The sequence below is a fragment of the Fukomys damarensis genome, unplaced genomic scaffold (assembly GCF_012274545.1).
Source record: "Fukomys damarensis isolate Sample0158 unplaced genomic scaffold, DMR_v1.0_HiC HiC_scaffold_35, whole genome shotgun sequence".
NCBI classification, from domain to species: Eukaryota; Metazoa; Chordata; class Mammalia; order Rodentia; family Bathyergidae; genus Fukomys; species Fukomys damarensis.
This window is the reverse complement of record NW_022900947.1, coordinates 51792987-51807492: the sequence shown is the minus strand read 5'-3', so window position 1 is coordinate 51807492 and position 14506 is coordinate 51792987.

Genomic DNA, 14506 nt, shown 5'->3' with positions numbered 1-14506 from the left:
AGCAAGGCAAGAAAAGGATTAAAGAGAATACCTGGAAGAGGAGAAATAAAATTACATTTATTTGCATCTGATGTAATTCTACACTTAGAAGAACCTGAAGACTCCTCCAAAATAGTTTGGGAGCTGATAAGTGAATTTGGAGAAGTACCAGGATATGAAAATAAACATTAAAAATCAATAGCTTTCCTATGCACCAATGATGGACTAGTTGGCAAAAAGGAAAAAAAAAAATCTCTGTAGTAGCATCAAAAAATACCTAGGGATCAATTTAATCAAGGAGGTGAGAGTGATCCACAATGAAAATTTCATAGTATCAAAGAAAATAATTAAAAAAAAGAAAACCAGAAAGTAGAACTACCTCCCACCTTCCCTGACTGGCAGAAATAATATTATTAAAATGACTAGTATTTCAAGAAGAATAATATATATGCTCAATACAATCACCATCAAAAGACCAATGGAATCCTTCACAGAAGTGGAAAAAAAATCTAAAATTCATGCACGACCCTAAAAGACCCAGACTAGCCGTAGCAATCCTAAGCAAAAACAACAAGGCTGAAGACAGTACAATACTTGATTTTAATGTATACAACAAAGCCAGAGTGGCCAAAAACATCATGGCAAGGGCAAATAACAGATAACACAGAAACAAATCTACCCAACTACAGCCATCTGGATTTGGGCAAAGGAGCGAAAATTAGATGTTGATGAAAAGAAACCTCTTTATGAGGTGGTGCTGAAAAAAATGAATATCCACTCATACAGAATTGGAACTGGATCCTTACCTCTTACCTTGTGTAAAACTAAACTCAAAATTAGTCAGATATGTATGTATATTCCCTCAAACTGTGAAACTGTTAAAAATATAAGGAAACACTCAAAGCCAAAGGCACAGGCAGAGATTTCTTGAAGAAGAATTCAGCAGATAATACCATGAATCAACGAACTCATGGGTTGTCCATCAACTAGCACAGGAAGTAGGTTGGGACAATCCATGATGTGGTGTCTTTCTTTTTTGTTGCCATACTTCAGATCCAATCTCATACAGAATGGCACAAAAGTTTACTCCTCCCTTGTTTATGATTTCCTCTGGCTGCATAAATTATGAAGACATGAAGACACCCTTGAAGCTGGAAATGAGAGCAAAAATAAACTGGAAAATGGGTGGTGATGGAAGAAGACAAGATCAGCTCCTGGACCAGACCAAGTCTTCCCTTCAGCAAGAAAGTGACCGAGAGCATTCAAATTTTTGCCAGAGGGAGGGAATTCTCACTGTGACTTCCCAGTTAATCTCAGTAAAGTTCTCAAGCCCAACACTTTCCTTGCTTTCTGAAGACACCATTTCTTGATCAGTGGACCTGCCTTGCTCTTCACAAGCCTTCAGTTATTGACAAGGTCCAAGACATTAAAATTAAATTGCAGAAGGGATGAACACTACCTTAGGTCAAATAAAGGCAAGAACACAAAACTAGAAGGTAGACTCTAAATATACGTATTTAGACAATAGTCTTCAAATATTACTCACCTCTTCCAAGGCAGGCCCAGGGGGAATAGGGGTGAGGAAAGCAAATACCAGGTAGTAGAACTGGATGGACTGATCAAGGAAAAGGTGAAAAAGAAACAAATATGAAAGGTCCAATAATAATAAACATCAAGGTACTTGAAACACTACAACAATCTAAATGCAAACCTAATTTAGGTAAGAAAATCATAAAAATCAGAGGGAAAGTTAATGAAACTGAGGCTAGAAACAATATACAAGAATCAAGAAATTGAAAGACTGCTTCTCTGAAAAAATAAACAAAATAGATAAACTATTAGCCAAAATTCTATAAGAAAGAGAGAAAAGGCTCACAGAAATGACATTAGAAATGAATAACAAAAACAAACAAAAAAATTAGAGTGGACACCACAGAACCCAAAAGAGAGGAATTATTATGAAAAATTATATCCCAACAAATTAGAGCATCTTGGAAAATTGGAGAGATTCCTAGGAATAGAGAAATTACCAAACCTGAACCAAGAAGTAATGATTAAGAACAATCCAATCATAAGCAAGGAAATTCAGGTAACAACAACAACAAAAACAGCAACAACAATAATATCAATAATAGAAAACCCTACCAATTTAGAAAAGGCCAGGACCTACTGGATCCACTGCTAAATTCCACAAGAACTTTATTGGTTATAAAACCAATACTCTTCAAACTTTTTAATAAAATAGAAAGGGAAGGAATGCTTTCAAATTCATTTCTAGAAGCCAGCATCACTCTGATTTCCAAACCAGAAAAATACCTAATGAAAAAAGAAAACTAAAGGCCAATCTCCTTAATGAACATAGTTTCAAAAATCTTCAATAAAATATTATCAAATAGAAGGCAACAATTCACTAAAAAGATGAAACAGCATGACTTATTGGATTTCATCCTAGGGATATTAAGATGGTTCAACATATGCAAATCAACAAATATAATACACCTTATAAAGAGAAGCAAAAAGAAAACCCACATTATCATATAAATAGATGCAGAAAGAGCTTTTGAAAATATCCAACACTTTTTTTTATTATAAAAACACTGGAGAAAATAGATATTGATGGACCCTACCTGAATCTGATAAAAGCTATTTATGACAAATCAGTAGACAACACCATAATGCATTTTTTTAAAATAATTTTTTTTTCTAAAATGGGAAAGAGGTAAAGGGTGTCTACTATCAGTATTCCTGTGTTACATAATATTCAAAACATTAACTGGAGCAGTCAGGCAAGAAAGTGAAATAAAAGGTTTATGTAAAGGAGAGGGAGAAGTAAAATTATCATCATTTGCAGATGACATGATCCTGTACATAGAAAACCCAGAAAATTCCACCAAATATCTCCAAGAATTAATAACTAAGTTAAACAATATGGCATGATACCAAATCAACACACAAAAATCATAGTTTTCCTGTACACCAACAATGAACTCACTGAGAAAGAATTTAGGAAAACAACAACATTCACAATATCATCAAGAAAAATTAAATAAAACTATCCCGACTAAAGAAATGGAAGACCTTTTCAAGGGAAACTATAGTACTCTGGGAAAGGAGATTTAAGAGGACATCAGGCAATGGAAAAATATCCCCTATTCCTAGAAAGGCAGAGCTAGTATTTTCAAAATGGCCATATGTACCAAATTAATACATAAACTTCACACAATCCCAATCAAAGTACCTATGTCATTATTTACACAACTAGAGAAAAACAATCCTAAAATTCATATTTTAACCAGAAGGAACCAGAAGAGCAAAAGCAATGCTGCGCAGCAAGAGCTAGTAAGCTCCATCAGAATATCTGACTTCAAGTTACAGTACAAACTTATAGTCCGTAGTATTGACACATAGATGGACATGTGCATCAACAGAGCAGAACAGAGGATGCAGAAACAGCCTCAGACACATTCAGCCACCTGATCTTAAAGGGGCCCAAAATGTAGGCTGAAGCAAAAATAACATCTTTAGCAAATGGAAACAATTGGCTAGTGACCTTATAGATGATTGAAGCTCTCAGCTGTACTAAATTAAAATAAAAATGGACTAAATATTTAAGTATTAAAAAAGAAACACCAACCTACTGAATGATAGGTAGAACTCTTGAGTTATAGGTGTAGGCAAGTAATTTTTACCGAACTCCAATTGCTAAAAAAACAAAGAAAAAAAATGAGTCAACAAATGGATTTATATAAATTTAAAAATCTTCTGACCAGCAAATTGAAAAACAGTGTGAAGAGATAATTTACAGAATTTGAAAAATTTTCTGCCAGCTATACCTCAGACAGGGCATAATATCTAGTATAAATAATGAAGTGAAAAAAATGAAAGACCCAATCAAAATATGGGCAACTGAAATAAATAGACACTTCTCAGAAGAAAAATATACAAATGACCAGCATATATATAAAAAAGTCTTCAACATCTTTAGACATTAGAGAAATGCAAATTAAAACAACACCAAGATTTCCTCCCAGTCCAGAAAGAATGACAATCTCAAGAAACCAACTAATAGCAATGCTGTTGTGGCTGTGGAGACAAAGGACAACCTACCTTGGTGGAAATGTAAACTAGTACAACCATGACAAAAAACAATATGGAGACTTCTCAGAAAATTAGTGAGAGAAATTCCATTTGACCCAGATATCCCTGTTCTTGTTATATTCCTAAAAGATTTTATGAAATATTACTACAGTGAAACATATTTACCAATTTTTACAATAGCACTATTAAGAGTACTCTTATAGTAGTAGCACTATTAATAGTATCTAGGAATTGTATCCAAATTTCAGAAGCCTATGTATACATGAGTAGACAAATAGATAAAGAAACATGGTGCCTATGCATAACAAAATCCTACAATGAATTATAAATTTGAGACATTCGTGGGAAAATGGATACACTTTAAAAGCATAGTCTTAAGTGATTTAAATCAGAAACACAGATTTATATTTGGTATGGCTTTTGTTATATGAGAAGCCCAAAGCACACATAAAATGGAGAGCAAGATATAGGACTGATAAAGTAAACAAGGATATAGATCGGCTGCAAGTGGGGAAAGGACCAAGTATTTTGGAGGAGGATGAAAAGGAAACTTAAGATGTGTCATAACATGAACTAAGAAAATGAAAATGGGGGAGGGATTTAGAGATGCAGGGAGGGAAGACAATGGAGAGACAAAAGAATTAAGATGTTGTAAGTACATGTACCTCCTCCCGCAGATGGATCATCACATATGCACACATGCATTAAAAAAGAAAAAAATCAACAAATGGGACTACATAAAATTATAAAGTTTCTGCTCAGAAGTAGGGAACAAAAAAAGCTAACATGTTAAAGAGACAGACTATATAATGGCAGAAAATCCTTGCCAAGTACTCTTTGGAGGATTGATATCTAGAATATGGAAAGAACTTTAAAAACTTAAAACCAACAAATCAAATATCTCAATTGACAAATGTGCAATTGAAGTGGACAGGAACTTGTGGAAAAAACATAAATGGCCAATAACTATATGAAAAAAATGTTCAATACCTTTAATCATTGGAGAAATTCAAATTAAAAACTACACTGAGTTTCTGTCTCCTCTCAGTAAGAAAGTCTTTCATCATGAATCCATAAAACAATAAATGCTAATTAGGATTAATAGAAAAAGAATTCTTCACTGCTTAAGAGAATGACATTTCTTACAGTCACTGTGTAAATCAATATAGAAGTTCCTCAAAACACTAAAAGTAGAGTTATAGTTTGATCTAGCTAGAATACTGTTTGGTATGTAGCCTAAAGAATCAAAGTCAACATACTATAGAGACATCTGCATACCCATGTTAACTGCAGCATGGTTCATAAGAGCCAACATATGGAATCAGTCTCTGAGGCAATCAATAGATGAATGGACAAAGAAAATGTTTTATATGTTTATTAATACACAATGGAGTTATTATTAAGCCATTAAAACAAAACAAATTGCCACTTTCAGGAAAATGGATGTACCTGGAGATCATTATGCTGAACTAAATAACTAAAATTCACAAAATTAATATTACATAATAAGAATTTTAAAAAAGATTATATGCATGTAAAGGGAGTTTATTATCAAACTAGAATAAGGAAATAAAAAAGAGGGAGAAGCCATAGTAGAGAATAATGGGATGGAAATGAGTTAAACAGATTATATGCTTTGAAAATAAATATTTTGTAAAAATAATTGACACTAAATATACGAGGGAAAAAAGAAAGACATCCATCACAAACGCACAAATTTTAACATAGAAACACAAGCAATGTGAAAAAACAACTCTGAAAGTACACAACTTTGATGAATGAATCCAAATATAACAAGATAGACAAAATACCAAAGAATTCAAAAGAGCATATCCTGGAGTACAGTGGTGTGTTCCAGAGCAGTGTGGCTATAGGCAGATCCCAGCCTGGGTTCTGCCCCAACCCCAGAGTTTACACAGAAGAATAAGCCAATGTGAGGACAGAATTTCAGATATAGAACATAGGATTGTAATTATTGACCAGGAAAAGAAAAATTTATTTAAAATAGTAAGGGGCCATGAAAAATCTATCCAGAAGCTCTACACAGTGCAAAGAAGAATAACATAAGATAAAGATAATTATCTTAAAGATGAAGGAAAAAGTATGATGAAATTCAACTCCCCCTTATAATAATAACACTGAATATATGAGGTGTACAATGATTATTCTTCAAAATAGTAAAGACTTTATAGCCAATGACATATATAGCCAGTCCATAGCCCATGAAATCTTCACAGAACTAGAAAAAAATTCTAAAATTCATTTGAAAGAACAAAAGACTGAATAGCTTCAGCAATGTTAAGCAAAAAGAGCAATACTTGAGGTATCATAATATTCATTGCCACAAGGTACTGTAAAGCCATTGTAACAATACGGTATGGTATTGGAATAAAAATAGACACAAGGCCAGTATCATATGAGAGAGGATATAAAAATACAGCCATGCAGCTATTCACATTTGATTCTTGACAAAGGTAACAATAATATAGGTTGAAGAAAGTTTCTTCAATAAACTGTGTTGAGAAAACTGGAAATCCACCATAGAAAATTGGAATGCTTATCCTGGAAACAAAACTAAATAAAACATTCAATTTGAATTGAACACCTCAATGTAAGACCTGAAACTCTGAGATTACTAGACAAAAACACAGAGTAAATATTTTAATATATTTTCAGCAATGACTTCTTGAAGAAGATTCTCATACCTACAGAAATAATACCAAGCATCAACAAATGGATTACATTAAATTTGAAAGCTTCTGAACAAGGAAGAAAACAGAGTAAAGAAAAAATCTTCAGAATGGGAAAATATCTTTGCCTTCTATTCTGTCAAAGATAATTAATATGTAGAATTAAGAATTAAAAAAATTAACCCCTCAAAATAATCCAGTCAATAAATGAACTGAAGAGATATTCTGCAAAATTAGAGGTGCAAGTGGTACAATTTGCAAAAATATAGGTAAAAGTGCTCAGCATTTTTAGCTATCATGGTAGTGGACATCAAAACGACACTGAGATTCCATCTTTCCCAAGTCAGGATGGTTGTCATCAAGAATACAAAAAATAATAAATCCTGGCAAGAATATGGTGTGGGAGGGACTTCATGTAAATCTGTACAACTACTATGGAAATCAATAGCTAGGTTCCTCAAAAAACTAAACGTAGAGCTATTGTATAACAGCAATATCACTCTTTAGTATGTATCCAAATAATGCAAAGTCAGCATCTGATAATGACATTGTGCATGTACCATATTTATCAAGTTGCTGTTCACAGCACCAAATTATGGAATCATCTTTATTGAATGTCTAATGGCTAATGAAAATGTAGTGTATATACACAATGAAATACTATTCAGACATAAAAAACAGAACAAAGAGGTTTTGTTTGCAAGAAAATGAATAGAACTAGAAATCCCCATATCAAACATAGTATGCCAGACTCAGACTCTCACATATAGAATTTAGGAAATAAAAGGTAGATATGAAAGTAGAAGACTACTCTTAGAGAAGTTGAATGGAAAGATGGTAAGGAAATGTTAAGGGCACCATATGTTATATATGTGAATAAAATATCATCATGAAACCAATTATTTTGTATAACTAATATGTGCTAATGAAAATAAAACTGCCAAATTTTGCAGAATATTGAGAAATTTGGACTGTAAAGCTTCTTTATATGTTACTAACCAGTTTTTTTTTAGTAGTATTCATTATTCCTTGAAGGATTGCATTTACATAATATCTTCATAAATGATTTTTCCATGCATCACACTTTTAAGGGATGGTGTTATGGACAGTGTTCTCCAATTAATAATTTTACTAAAATATTTTCTTCTAATTTACTGAAGCAAAAAAGAGTGAACTAATTTATTATTGCTTTTCTTCTTTTAATATGAAATTCATTGATGGATATTTTTATCCATCAATTTTTTATCAATCAATTTTATATAAAAAGTGCAATTAAATGTAAAAGAAGAACCAATGAAAAGCTGAGTTGATGTGACAGGGAACACAGTCACCCAATCATGAGGCAAGTTGTTGCATAAGTACTTTTTAAATATTGTCATTTGTTCTATTATCTGTCAAAGTGCTGTCTCCAAAACGAGCAGCAGTGTGGTCTTTTGCCTTGTGTTTTATCACATTTAACGTTTCTTCCAAAATTATTTATTGTGCGGTAGGTTTTTAGGATAAGTACTATCGTTAAAACACTTAATAAGTGCTTGCAAAAAAAAAAATCATTACAGCATGTTAAAATACTTCCAGTTATCACCTATGTCACTGTCAAGAAAATGGCACAAATGTCACTGACGCCACTTGCCCAACTTCTGATGCATAGTCTTGTACAGTAAATCTTCAATATTCACATTTTCAAATTTAGAACTGATCTGTTGGCTAAAATTTATTTCTAAGCCCAAGCTACACTTGTAGTGGTTTTTTGTGGGCATGTGGAGACAGGTGCTTACCTGTTGCTGCAGAAGGTGTGGTTCCCTGGAGGGATCCATCCAGCTGAAGTCAAACACAGGGATGCTCTGTTTTGTTTCAGCTCTCACACTGTAAACAGATGTCTTTCTGCAGCCTATTTACTGCCATTTTCTACACCCTTTGGCAATTATTTAAGTATTTAAAATAGTAGCCCAGCATATGGCTGAAGATCTTTCTAGTGATCCCAAGTTCAAAAAGGCTGAAATCTTCCTTCATGGAGAAAATAAACTGAATGATAGTTGACCCTAAGTTCAAAGTTCAAAATCAACAATGCATTTTAATTAAAGGGACATTACATAAGGATACCTATAAAATAAGGTTATATGTTACTCAGTCGTAGAATGTCATGATTAACATCCCAATTCTGTATTTCCTCTCTAGGCAATGACTCTTATATTCACTAAATTAGTGTTCATATTTTATAGACCTAACCTCCCACAAATAATGATAATCAATTGTATTATATGGTTCACAGGGTACTGATAAACAGTGAGATCATTTTTGCTCCATCTCTAAACTGCTTTGACAACTTTTTGTATTCAGTCCTTAACTACCAACCGTTGGGCCTACTAACTTCAAAATGATAAAAAGTAGAATCTGATTTGTGCACTGCACAAGCTTCATAGTTTGCTTATGAAATAAAAGCATATTACTATTTCTTATAGTATGTCATATCATGTGATTAAAAAGGACAAAAAATAACAAAACATGTTTAAGTGCAAGTATTTTTATGAATTCAGCTTATTCTAGTTTCATGGGACTACTGTTTCCTCAATCATGGATTCTTCATCCAAGCATGGTGGCACATGCCTGTAATCCCAGCACTTGGGAGGCTGAGGCAGGAGGATCGCTGTGAGTTTGAGACCAGCCTGCGCTATGTAGGGAGTTCCACGTCAGTCTCAACTACATAGTGAGACCGTCTCAAACAAACCAACCAACCAACAAACAAAAATAATAGATTCTTCAAGAAGGTTGTCTGCTTTAACTCATGAAAACATTTGTAAAAGGGAGGTGACTAATGGGTTGTAATTAAAAATAAAATTGCACACAATTTCCTTCTTCCACTTAATAGTTTATTCTGAGCGTCAGTCTGGCAGTGCATTTGTTATGTACTGAGTATCCTGAGCGTCACTCCAGCAGGTGTCATTTCAGCCCGTCCATGCTTGGATGGCATAAATTTGCTAGACTTGTCATTTTTAATGTCATTTCCTGTTATAATCTTAGAAAAAATTATGAAAAAATATACAATTTTTGGCCTTCCAGTATTTAAATAATTGGACTGGTCACTGCTTAAAATAAAACAATACCACAACACAAATTAGATAAAACCTGGTGAGGAATTAAAAGTGACTAATTATAATGAATTAAATTGCCTATATATTATATTTTACACGCAAACTGCTTTTAAGGGCAAATTGGGGTTGTGTATGGAGTTACAAGATTCTAAGAAACTGGGGATGAATGACACGTGCTTAACTGAGGTGCCCCCTATGGATCTTGTGTCACTGTGAGGAGACACACGGAAACACTGCACTTCGCTAGACCACGTTATTTCTTCTAAGTCATGATAAAATTTCACCTTGAAATTGGTTCCCAGCAGACACGGTTTCTTCTACTAAGGTGCTTATGATAAAATTTGGATTGAAGAAACTGAAAAACATGTACATTCAAGTGCTACACGTACATATACAAATATACAAATTCAAATTATTATACATGTATATTCTACTTAGAATCTTTTGAAAATCTGGAAAAAGAGTAACTTTGATGATTATTTTTACAATCACTAAACCCTATGGAAATATTTCCAAGCTTAATGGAAACTTGTTTCCTCACATGTTCCAAGACATTTTTCCTAGTCTTATCACTTCATGACATGATTTACAATAAGCCAAAATGGATAAAAATCCTTACTCTACCTCTGTTCAGCCACAAAATAAACCCTCTAGGAATTACATTAATAAAAGCTGGCATACTTAAATATCCTCTTAAACAGAAACATGGAAACTTACCCTGGCCTAATTCCCATTTCATGTACTACAGTAATGAAAAGTCTGCCTGGCTTATGGGAAAAGACAAAGCCACTCTTCAAAATGTAGGGGAGAGAGCAACCACAAAGCAGTAACAAACACTGAATACTTGTTCTGGTTAATATAATAAAATTTTATTTTCAATAAATATAAATACATCAATTTGGAAAACATATTTCTGTATTAGGGAAGCCAAACATGATCTGGTGTTTCTACACATTTCAAATAATTTTAGAGAAAACTTTGTACCTTTATATCACTCTCTAGACCCTGAGCACACAAAAAAAATCAATAATTTTTTGAGATAAAAAGAAAATATCTACCAACCAGCTGAGCACAATGGCTATAATAAAATCAGAGAATTAGTCTGGCTTTCATCTGATAAAATACTTCAGAAAGGCCAGTGATGCTTTTAATGAGTGGCCTTGAGCAATTCATTTAACATGTTTCAGTCTCCATTTTACTCTTTTGTAATCTAAAAGATTAAGACGCGTCTACTTCCCAGCAGTGTTGAGGTTTAATTTCATTTGATTCAAAAGCTTTTGGGCTTTTTCCATGATCAGCAGTGTTTGGTTTCTGAAAGTTCTAAACTCTCAAAATTAGTGACACGAAAATGATGTCATCCAGATCCTGTTTGCTAAAATCTCTGATTTCTATAACTACTTTTCATGCTTAATAGGTACTCTAAATATCTCTAGTGTTATATACATAAGTTGCATATATTTTGATAAAAGCTGCTATAGCAAGATTTTCATGACTAAACTTTACTAGCTTGAATTGCTATCCAACCTAGAATGAGGAAAGTATTAGTATCCAGTTGTTTCTGTTGAAACCCTTAGGCATTACCTGGGAAGAACTAACTCTCAAATACACTTCACACCATGCAAGAGAATATATATTATGTTGTGTCGATTTCGAACAGAATTGTCTTTCACCTTCAATATAATGCCTAGACATGCCAAAAGACATGTAATCAATATCCTTAGACAACAGGGTGAAAAAATTCAACATGGTACAGGCATCATGATTACAGAAAATCGATAGATCGAGAGAGATCTCTGTGTTCTTTGAATAGGGAACAGTCTAATAAATCACAATAGATTAGATATTAACCAACCTCAATGAAGCTGAAAATATACTTTAGACTGTAGAACAAGAAAAATTTTTTTACCTGAATTGTTTAATGTTACGGAGTAAATGTTTATCACCCCCTTCTGCCACCTCAGTCTCTAACCCCAGTGTATTGCTGTTTGGAGGCGGGGCCTTCTAGAGGAACTTAGCGTTAGATGAAATCATGGCATAGCTGCTTTTATAACTGATGTAATTAATGTCCTCATTAGAAAAGGCATGGAATCACTTACTACCTTTTCTATTTACACAGACATGCATGCTCACACATGCACACAAACACACAGACACACACGCTGCAAGCACACCCACAATCACACACAGACCTACACACCGGGAGGTGGTGGCTAGCTAAAAGCTAAGAGAAGGGGCCTCAAAAAGAAACGTACTTTCTCATTCTTTATGGCTGAGTAGTTCCAGTGCGGAAGGGGAAGGGGAAGGGAAGAAGGGAAAGAAGGGAGAGGAAAAAAATATGAGAAAGGAAAAAACACACAAAGTCTTTGTAAATAGGGAGGCATGGGGGTATTGAAGAGAGGGCAGGGGAATGGGGAAAAGATAAGAACCAAGTTATATCATGTAAAGGGTACAGATTCCCAATGATGACTGTAACCATATTGTATACCTGAAATGTACCAATAAACTTAATGAATAAAAAGAAAAAAAAGAAAGAAAACTACCTTGCTGGCACCTTGACTTTGGAGTGCAAAGCTGAGAAATACACTTCTGTTATTGACACTGCCTCTTCACTGGTATTTTATTATGGCAATGCAAGCGGACTAAAGTACTTTGTGTTATCTCTACATACTTTGGAACCTTACGGCCACATTATACAACTTCCCCTAATCTTCCTGTCATGTTATGCAACTTTTGTTGCATTAGCATAAGCACAGTGAAATAAATATCCTTGTTACATTTTGCAAGGAGAAAATCTGACATAACTAAGTTGATGGATAATCAGGCAGGTAATTTCTCATTTACTCATGTGAGCCTTGACATACTGGACAGTGATATGTCTGTCGCCTAGAGAGGGTATTCTTCAACACCACCTCATATGAAAAAATTACTCATTGAAATAGGAAATAAAACAGATGGTCATTATTTTCAGAAATGAAAATATTTCCAATTATGCTTCATATACACATAATTATTGTAGGAAGCAAATTTAATAATATTGCAAAAAGATGTGTATTAATACCTGTAATTAATTCTGTGTATTTTGCATAGCTTTTGGGAAAAGGAAAACTTAGAGTTACCTACTTATTGGATTATCAATTTTATGAATTATAGCATCATAGTTTTTACTTTTGCGCTTTGTTTCAAATATTTTATTTCAAAATTAATTTATCTTCAAATAGTCATGTTCAGTGGGTATTATGATTTTAGGGTTTTTTGATTTATCAATGGATATTGCTATGTATTTCAATTTTGAAAGTGTTATTTCATATAAAATGATATGTAAAATATTTAGGAAAAGTATTATTTTTTAACTAAAATAGTTTACCAGGTTATGTTTACATTACATGATGACTATATTCTTAGCTCAGTATTGGTACATACATCCATATTGCATTTTGATCCTTCTTATTTTCCTGAAAGCTTTAAACACGAAAAACATCTAATAGAGATTCATAAAAATTTCTTTGTACAATGAATTAAAAAACTTTCACTAAATTGTTTCTTGAGAATCATTTCTGTTAGCTTTCAAATGCCTCTGCTTAAAATCTCAATGAGAGAAGAAACTTCCTGCAAACAAACAACAGAACTGAAATAAGTATAGTTCCATTTCTTTTGCAACTGCAGCTATCATTGTATATTACAAATCGAGCATGTAAAGATAGTGGTAAAACTGGAAACAGCCTATTTGCCCATCAGTTGGAAACTGGATAAAGAAGATATGGTTTTTCTATAAAATGGAATATTACTCAGCCATAAAGAATGAGAAAATAGATTCATTCATAGGAAAATGGATACATATTGAAGATATACTCCTAAGTGAAATATATAAGTCACACATGTGTAAATACCAAATAGCTTCCCTGGTGTGAATAATCTGCAATAATAGAGAAGATCCTAATAAGATTACTGACATTGATAAATGGGAAGAAAGGAGCTAAAGGTGTAGGGAAGGTGGGACAGGTAGGGGAAGGGTAAAAAGGGAAAAGAAAAAAATGTGAGATAATGAAAAGATGAAAATAAAGTGTTTGTAGATGGGGAAGGGAGGAGGGGGTGAAGGGAGGGCAGAGACAAGGGGAAAAAATGAGAACCAAGACCTGTCATGTAGAGGTACAAGATCCCAACCATGAATGTAACTGTACTATATCCCTAAAATGTACCAATAAACTCAATTAAAGATGAAAAAAGAAAGTGGTAGTCAGATGAGGTGGAGACTCAGTCTATACTGGAATGAGCTCAATCCTTTGAAATTATTAAGTATTTCCTCTCTGATAAAGTGCTCATGACTGGTCTAGTGAGTGTTGGAGACTAGCTACATAATTTAGAGCTTGTAAAATTAATTTGATGTAGGAAAAATGTTTATTAAAAGACAGAATTTTCTTAAAATTCTGGTTTAAAAATCATCTCTATATTATTAAATCTCAGTTATAAACACACCACTTATTTCAAACAAATTTTAAATTGACAAAGGACTGTTTTTGTTAGTGAGATTTGGGAAGGTGACAGTGCTAACAGGACACAACTTAGAAGATGTGATTGTTTTAGAATTTTTCTACACACCGTGCATGCATTTATTACTTATCATACTTGGCTCTTCATAGTTTTTTTTTTTTT